At 39.4% G+C, this 9,854-nt stretch overlaps 1 pseudogene; it reads right to left on the reverse strand.

Annotated features, from left to right (window-relative positions):
* Positions 1–8,761: 8,761 nt before the first annotated feature.
* On the reverse strand, positions 8,762–8,881 carry LOC134941946 (5S ribosomal RNA; annotated as a pseudogene).
* Between the last annotated feature and the right edge of the window lie 973 nt (positions 8,882–9,854).

Consider the following 9,854-nt stretch of genomic DNA (forward strand, 5'->3'; position numbering starts at 1 on the left):
TTATAACAATGGGTCAATGAAATAGACAAAATTGAACTAGTCTATATCACTATGTCATGTGATAGTTATTTCACTGAAATGACCCCCTTTATAGCACCAGTTTCACAGGTAACAAATAGTGATATTTTACTTAAATTGATGCCAGTGCCTTAATCTTTGTCCCACTTAAATGAGTGTAACCATGTGTCTATGGTGACATTGAAAAAGTAATGTGGATTTTATAAATATAACAGTTTATTGTTAATCCTGGAAGACTTTAAAAAGAAACAAACAATATAGTGCTTATGCCACACCAACACAAGGGACACCGTGTCCCAAAGTCATCCCTAAAACTGACAAATTCTACAAATTTGTAGGACACCCTCATTGTGCCTTTAGTTTCAATATGCAGGGATGAGTTTGGGGTGCGGTGCCCCTTGGGTTACTGTGGCTGGGTTGTCTTGGTTTGGAACATTATAACATTTAATTTAGCATTTTTTAACAGTTTTAAATATTTTTCCTAGTAATACTGCACTTTCTACCATTTTATTAACACCTTTCACCCGTGTAACTCTTTTTAACACATAAAATAGCATTTGATTCATTATATTAACACTCACTAACACCTTAGCTTTATACTATTGTGCTTCCCTGGGGTGATTGGCCCAGATTAGTGTTAGGGACTCACCAGAGATGAGGTCACCTAGATGCTGGTTGGTGGACTAGTATTTATTTGCCAAAAACCTCAGTTTTGCTCTATGTTAGATTGCACAGTTTATTATAATTATTCTGTCCAGCAATACTTAGTATTGTAGAGTGGCATTGGCACTATATTTTTTCTTTATTTGTGTGTAATTAGGGTGTGCAGTCCAAGACCCCTTTAAAAAGAAAGATATACTGTATAAAGATAAAGAAGTATATAGTCTACAGCCAGACTCTGTGCCTTTTAGAAATGCAGAATATTACAGCAATTAGATAAAAATAATTTATTAGGATATTCTACCAACTTATTTTAGCTGTAAAGTCTTGAGAATTATAATGTTTTACATTTCTAATGAAGCTACTGTACTTCAACTTAATGTCTTTATTAAGACCTTAAGGATTCAATGTTTTAAAATGCAAATTCACTTAATTTCAGATTTTGCAATTTAGGTCTCTTTGTCATGGGCTCTCCAAATGTCTTTTATCTGTTTTGTAACTTTGAAATTTAGCAAATCATTTAATGAACAATTAAACTTGTTTTTGAAGTGTTGAGATACAGTATGGTTTTAGTAACCCTTTTTAATATTTTGTAAATTCTCATCCATCTAGATCTGTTGGAAGGATACTGTTTCTTTCCTATTTATAGTTTACTGCTTTTACAATCAAGCAGATACCTGTATACAGTATAGCTTAACTAAAGTTACACATTCTTAAATTCTTAGTATATTTCTTAATATTGCATTTTAATTTCATAATATCTTCATGTTTTTACAAAACCTATAGGCAATGCAAACCATACATCTATGAAAATCAATTTGATATAGCTGGTCTCTTCCTTTTTGGGGAATACTCTTCTAAGTGATTCTGAAAGTTTTAATTTATTAGATAGTATAGTATTTCCAAATTTTTGGTGAATCGATTTTTCGATTGCTCTATATTGTAAATTGAATTGTGCAAAAAATGTATATGCATATGTAGATGATTATCTTTTGAATTAGGTTTCAACAAGATTTTTCTATTTTTCATCAATTATAATGATTTATCAACTGCTTTTAGGGCATACATTTATTTTAAAGTGTCTAAATTGTCTACATGGAATTTCTTGCAAACAATTATGACTATGTTTACTTTTCACTTCTATGTGTCACTGTCAGTTAATATACTTGGGATTAGTGAAGTTTTTAGTTCAAATGCATGCATTCCAACATATAGGGTTACATTTTAAAATAAATATATTATTTTGTTGATGGAATATGTTTATTTTATATTAAAATACTTTTTTGTTGAGGCTCCTTTCACACCCTCTCTACACAGCAAGACATTATTCATATATTTATTTCAGAATATCAAATTTTTACCCCAAATTACTATAACTCATACAGAGATTTATATAGCCAGGAGTAAACCAGGTACCCATGACTGCACCTGGCTACTTTAAATAGAAAAACTCTTTGAAGTATAAAAAGTAATTGGTTAACACAAACTTATTTGTATTTTTCATCAAATTTTGGAGCTTAAGGAGGGAATTCAATTAGCTGCTGTTCAATTTCTGTGGCTAATTGATCCCTGGGGGCTATTCAATTAGCCCTGAAAGCCGACAATATCAGGGATTACTTTTTCACCTGTTCGGAGAGAAGAAACCCTGATATCTGACCCTTTTTCACATGGATCAGGAACTTATACCAGATCTAATGTGTTTTCATGCCATCCCTCATAATACTTTATATATCTATTTTAAAAAAAATAGTTTATTGCCTCCAGATACTTTGTTTGCACTATAATAATATACAGAAACACTGTATCTGCAGTGATTAGATAATAACCCTCTTGTCATGCTGCATTTTTTCATTTTGAAAGTATGTCTGTAGTGTCTTTGAGATATGCTTTGCTCTTCACTACTAAAGGTTGAAGGTAAAAATAAAAAAAATGGAAGAGATTAGCGGTAATGGTATAAATTCTAGAAACCAGCCTGCAGGATTAAGTATTTCATTGTGAAATTTCATAAGCATATATTTTACTGCTATCGTCAGTTTAACAATATTCAGAAAAACTGCATTTCGCCTCATATAACACATTTTTTTAAGTATTTTTCTGTTAGGGCTTACATTTTTATTCAGTATGGTCATAGAAACATAAAATGTAAGAATTTGATAAGAACCTCTTGGCCCATTTAGTCTGCCCATGTACACACACACTTTAGGGTAAATTTTTGTCAGGAGCCAATTAACCTATCAGTATATTTTTGGGAGAAAACTGGTGTACCTAGAGGAAACCCACACAAGCATGGGGAGAATATACAAACTCCACACACTTAGGGCCATGGTGATAATCGAACCCATGACCTCAGTGCCTTGAGGCAGTAATGCTAACCATTACACCATCTGTACTGCCTCCTTTCTTATTGTTAGATAGATATGTGTATGTTGACAACCATGCCTCTGCATTTATCTGCATTTTTAATATTGATGTCATTTTTCCATTTTTCTGTTTTAATTGCTGCTATTTCTTTTGTGGTAAGATTTTGTGATGTTGTCACCCAATGGTACTTTTGATTTTATACCAACTGCAGCATCCCAACTATTAGAATCCCAATGGTAAGTACTAAAGTTGTGGTGGGGGCAGTTAGGGTTAGGCTTGAGGAGGGGATGGTTAGGGCCGGGCTGTGGATGGGTGGGTTAGGGTTAAAATAATTACCGGGTTCCATTAAACTAAAAATAGGGTGACTTAACCTACAGTAGGTGCCTACATAGATATCTGATGTGTCCAAGAAAATTTTACTTAACTTAAAAGTGGGTAGTGTCTCAATAAATAAATAAAAGACTGAAATTCCATACTCTGTACCATGAAAAGACAATAATATACAATCTACTGCAGACAGTTCATATAATGTGTGTATTAATAAATAAATGATTATATTAAAAAAAAGCATTTTCCAGAAGGACATCCTTAAATCCACTTTAACATGTAGAATGAAAGATCCATAAGTTAACATCTTAAAATGATTATTTCTTTTAATAAACCAAATCAAACACAGTTAAATCCAAAGAAAGCCTTGTATATCAAAAAAGGCTCATACTCTGCACAGTGAAGGTATTCACATGCAATATACCATAATGTGGTGAAGATGGACTCCTACCAGAATTAGGGGAGTAAGGGTCCTGTAATCACTGAGTGATAATTTCAATCCTGGGTGTAGTTCAGCTCCAAACAGGATCCAAACTCTTCTATTTTGGGAAAAGTCCAAAGCAGTACTCCTCTGCATACAAAACATATCAATCATTATAAGTCTTTTTCAAGGCAAGAAATAACACTGGAACAATACATTGGTGATGTGAAGGTCCATATGATGAGATTATGAAATTTGTTTGCTGAATAGCGGTACTGATTTGGGCTTTCCCAACATAGAGGGACTTGGATCATGTTTGGAGCTGATGTACACCTGGGTTTGACATTGGATGTCATACCCAACCCATTGTGCTTGTGGCCATTGTTAGTTTGCATAGATGTCTGGTGATGCTCTTACATTGCTTTGCTTCCTTTTGTCTGAATTCAAAGTAGAGTTTTCTGACATCATCCAGAGTATCATACAGGGTATAACAGTGGTGAAAGTAGGGTGGTACGGGGGGAACGAAGTACCATTAAGAAATATAGGGGTGGTACTCAGTGAAGAGTGGTGAGTACTAAGCCGGCATACCGGTTAACGGGTCGCCAGCATCCCGGTTAGCGAGTCGCCGGCATCCCGGTTAGCGGGTCACCGGCCATTATGGCGGCATGAGGGTATGGAGACACACGACTTCTAACCGGGGTGGACTGCATCTCCAGACTCAGTACACAGTGCAGACACACAACTTCTGAGGGGGTGAACTGAGTCTCAGTACACTACACACAGTACCCACACTGGCAAACACAGACTTAAAACAATTAGAACTCCATATTAAGCACTAAATTACCTCAGCCAGTATAAAAAAGGGGGAAGACTGCACACCTTTGAGGGGGCGGGACTTCACTATGAGCGGATCCAGCAGCTCCCCAGCACCATTTTACCTCTGCAGTGGACACAGATGCTGACTGACAGGGACGCGCAGCTTCTCCGGAGTGACTTCAGATTACCTCAGCGGTACCAGGGGGGTGGGTAATTATTAGTGTACTAAGTCCCCAATCTGAGTACTTAGTCTGCGACCTGGATAAGCTGGCATTAGCAATAAGGGTGCGGTGTGCAGGCCCCATAATATCTCTCTCTCCATGGAAGGGCTCTTTGTGGGTGCTCTTAATCTTTTCCTGTGTGTGTGTGCTGTCACATTTACAAAATGTCAAGCAAAGAGTGTGTTTCAAGTATGGCAGAGTGTTCCTCTTCCCCAGGGGGCTCACTACTGTATACTGCACCTTCCCAGGCTAGCGGGGCTGAATCAGCATAGCTGGATTCTATTAAAGGAATGATTTCCCATATTTCTACTAAATTGTCCTGCAATGAGAAAGAGATGCAATACTAAAGGCAGTGTGTCGATGAGTTTATGAACAGAGACTCAGTCCCATATCTTGCATTATGACTCGGATGATCAAGGGTTAGACATGGCGGAGGGGGAGGTGGACTCAGAGGGGGAGGATGCTGCTCTGTCACAGGGAATAGAGGCTCTCATAGAAGTTATCAGAATCATTCTTCAAATTAATGATAAGGTGACAGAGGAGTGTGAGGAAACTTATTTTAATATAAAAAAGAAGTCCTCAGTCACATTTCCTGTATCAAAGGAACTGAATATCCTGTTTGAAGAACCGTGGGTTAATCCTGATCGGAAATTTCAGATCCCTTCAAGGTTACTCTGATCCTTTCCTTTTACTCCTGAGGATGGGAAAATCCACTGATAGTGGATGCATCAGTTTCCAGGCTGTCACGGAAAATAGTGTTGCCTGTCCCTGTCGCAGCCTCCCTGAAAGAAATGGCTGATCGTAAAATTGAGACCACACTCAAATCCTTGTATACGGCTGCTAGGGTGGCCCAAAGACCCACTATAGCATGTGCGTTGATTACTAAAGCCATTGCTTAATGATCAGGTAACCTAATTGAGATAAGGGGGGAGAATGTTTTACTCCTGCAACATATACAGGACTCTGCAAACTTTATGGTGGAAGCCATAAAAGAAGTAGGTTTGCTTAATGCACGCACCACTGCTCTGGCAGTGTCAACACACAGGGGCTTATGGCTACGCCAGTGGACTGCGGACGCGGACTCCAGGAAAGGCGTGGAAGGCCTACCCTTCACAGGAGAGGCTTTATTTGGAGATGAACTAGACAAATGGATCTCCAAAGCTACTGTGGGTAAGTCCACGTATCTTCCTTCTACAGCTCCCCCAAGCCAAGAAGGCCTACTCAGGACCTAATCTACAGTCCTTTCAGACTACCATGTTTAAGGGCAAAACCAGTGGTTCTTCTACAGCCACCAGAAGCTCTAGAGGTAAATCACACAAACCAGCAGGAACAGAGCTCTAGCTCTGCTTCCCCAAAGCCTTCTGCATGATGACAGTGGACCGTGATACCTGGAAGACAGGCAGGTGGGAGCCAGACTAATGTGTTTCAGTAACATCTGGATAACATCATAACAGTATCCCTGGGTCATAGATCTTATTTCCCAGGGCTACAGACTGGAGTTTCAGGAGCTCCTCCCTCACAGATTCTTCAAATCAGGCTTACCAGTTTCACAAGAAGCAAGTATAACCTTACATTCAAGGGATCCGGTCTGAAGATCGACAGTGTCTAGGTCGACAATGTTTAGGTCGACCACTATAGGTCGACAGTCACTAGGTCAACATGGATGGAAGGTCGACAGGGTTTCTAGGTCGACATGTGCTAGGTCGACAGGTCTAAAGGTCGACATGAGTTTTTCACATTTTTTTTCTTCTTTTTTTGAATTTTTTCATACTTAACGATCCACGTGGACTACGATTGGAACGGTAAAGTGTGCCGAGTGAAGCGGTAGCGGAGCGAAGGCACCATGCCCGAAGCATGGTGAGCGAAGCGAGCCATGCGAGGGGACGCGGTGCACTAATTTGGGATCCCAGTCACTCTACGAAGAAAACGACACAAAAAAAAAATCCTCATGTCGACCTTTAGACCTGTTGACCTAGCACATGTCGACCTAGAAACCCTGTTGACCTTCCACCCATGTCGACCTAGTGACTGTCGACCTATAGTGGTCGACCTAAACATTGTCGACCTAGACACTGTCGATTTGATGAACCACACCCACATTGAAAAACTGGTAGAGAATCAGGTCATTGTTCCAGTTCCACATCATTTCCAAAACAAGGGATATTATTCCAACTTGTTTGTATTACCGATACCGGATGGTTTGGTAAGGCCGATTTTAAATCTAAAATCGTTGAACCCGTACTTACGAGTGTTCAAATTCAAGATAGTGCCTATGAGAGCGGTGATCTCAGGTCTGGAGGAGGGGGAATTCCTAGTGTCTCTGGATATCAAGGATGCATACCTTCACATCCTGATCTGGCTGCCTCACTAGGCTTATCTACAGTTTACACTGCAGGACTGTCACTACAAGTTCCAGGCCCTGCCATTTGGTCTCTCCACGGCACCGATGGTGTTCACCAAGGTGATGGCAGAGATGATGTTTCTCCTTCGCAAACATGTAGTGAACATTATTCCGTACCTGGACGATCTTCTGATAAAGGCACCGTCCAGGGAAAGGTTTTTGGACAGCATTGGTCTCACAACAAAACTACTCCTGGATCACGGGTGGATTCTAAATCTTCCGAAATCTCACTTAGAGCCAAATCAAAGGCTCCCATTTCTGGGAATGATACTGGACACAGCGTCATGGAAAGTTTTTCTTCCATTGGAAAAGGCATTAGTAATCCAGTCGATGGTTCAGGATGTCCTGAAGCCAACCCGGATATCGGTGCATCTATGCATTCACCTTCTGGGGAAGATGGTAGCCTCTTACGAGGCTCTTCAGTATGGCAGGTTTCATGCAAGACCCATCCAACTCGATCTGTCGGACAAATGGTCCGGATCACATCTTCACATGCACCAGAGGATCCGTCTGTCACCAAAGGCCAGTATCTTCCTTCTGTGGTGGCTACATACTTCTCACCTAATTGAGGGCTGATGGTTTGGGATTCAGAATTAGATTCTGCTAACCACAGACGCAAGCCTCAGAGGTTGGGGAACAGTCACCCAGGGGGTGCAGTTTCAAGGAAGATGGTCAAGTCAGGATACTGACAATCAACATTCTGGAACTCAGGGCTATATACAATGCCCTTCTGAAGGCCTCATATCTTCTTCAAGATCTGGCCATTCAGGTTCAGTCGGACAATGTGATGGCAGTGACGTACATAAACCGACAGGGTGAAACTAAAAGCAGAGCAGCAATGTCAGAAGTATCAAGAATTCTCCTCTGGGCAGAAAAACGTGCTGTGGCATTGTCAGCAGTCTTAATTCTGGGAGCAGACAACTGGGAAGCAGACTTCCTCAGCAGACATGACCTGCACCCAGGGGAGAGGGGCCTTCACCCGGAGGTGTTCAGGTGCTTGACACATCGATGGGGATGTCCACAAATCGACATGATGGCCTCTAGTCTCAACAAGAAGCTCAAGCGGTATTGTTCCAGGTTGAGAGACCCACAGGCAGTGGCAGTGGATGCTCTGATGACTCCATGGGTCTAGTACCAAAAAATAACCAAAGAAGGTTCAAAGAAAAGGACTCTTTTGTGGGAGCACTCTTGATTCAGAGGAAAATATTATACTTAATGAATTTTCAAAACGACAAGTTAATTAACATAAATCAAATCCTAGGAGTAAATGTGTGTGAGAAACATAGCTTAGCGAAAATATTAATAATTATAATTGTTCGTGATCTTAGATTCACGATTGATGAATTGCCGGAGAGTAAAATTCTGTGATGCCTATGCCAAAAAGAATCTGCATTTATTGAAGTGTATGACCATCATTCATACTGCTAATATCCATTACGGATTATATAGGTGCAGAAAATAAAATCATTGGTCATGCGAATCCCAATCTTGCAAGACATAAAGTTGAGTGCCACTTTGTCCAATAGTCAAAAATTTTTTTTGCAGTATCAGAGTGTTCAAAGGAGGTCTCCCTTCCTTATACTAACCCGGCCTTTCACTGCTTAGCTTCCAAGTTCGGAAGAGATTGGGCATCTCCAGTGAAGTATGACCGCAAATATTGGACTTTCCTCCTTGGTCACTCCAAATGTATGTCAAATAGTTGCTGTATGTTAGGAGTGGAAATAGCAAATGATTCGTAACAAAAGTGTTACAAAAGAAAATTACATGCAATCAGCTAAATCATCAACATATGACACTGTGGTCACAAGAGTTAATTACATCTGCATGACACGGCGGTCATAAGAATACATATATATGATTATGAATAATCAGCAGATGCAGTGAAAACAGTCACAGGCAGGGAAGGAGAAAATTAACGTATGCAATTATCCTAATAATCACCAGCTGGTTAATCAGCATAAGACACAATGGTCACAGACAAAGATAATTATACATACACCTCCTAATTATGTGACTGAGTTTTGTTGATTGACCTGTAATTAGCTGAAAAAACAATTACATGACACGGCGGCCATATAGAAAAATTATATGCATGTAATAAAACAATCATCGACTAATTAATTGGTATATGACACAATGGTCACCAAAGGATGATTATAAGCACTATTCCTTGATTATACAGCATGTGATAATGAAATCACAGAAGACATCTTGTTAAGGATAATGAGTGTGGGAAATTCACAAATGCCACATATGATTACTAAATGATTATCCTTATATCATCTAGGCTCAGGGCGAATTATCAGTACGGCCGTACTAATTTAAATAATTAATGTAAATTATGCTGTGAAAGACAGCATACATGTATAGAAAAATATCTGACAGACGGGCATAAGTTATCAGAACACCCGTTCTTTATGACAGACTTGTGTGGCGTAACAGCAAATGAACGGAATAGTGAGGCAGCGGGTTATAATTAAACCCGAAAAAAACCTATAACTTAATTTTGCAAAAAAGAAAAGAAAATAACTGAAAATGACAGATTTTAAAGTATTGCAATTAAGTACTGAAGGAGTAAATATGTTTTCTCATTGTCGTATATACGATACCAGTACTGTCATTTATGATG

Source organism: Pseudophryne corroboree, chromosome 1, assembly GCF_028390025.1.
Source record: "Pseudophryne corroboree isolate aPseCor3 chromosome 1, aPseCor3.hap2, whole genome shotgun sequence".
NCBI classification, from domain to species: Eukaryota; Metazoa; Chordata; class Amphibia; order Anura; family Myobatrachidae; genus Pseudophryne; species Pseudophryne corroboree.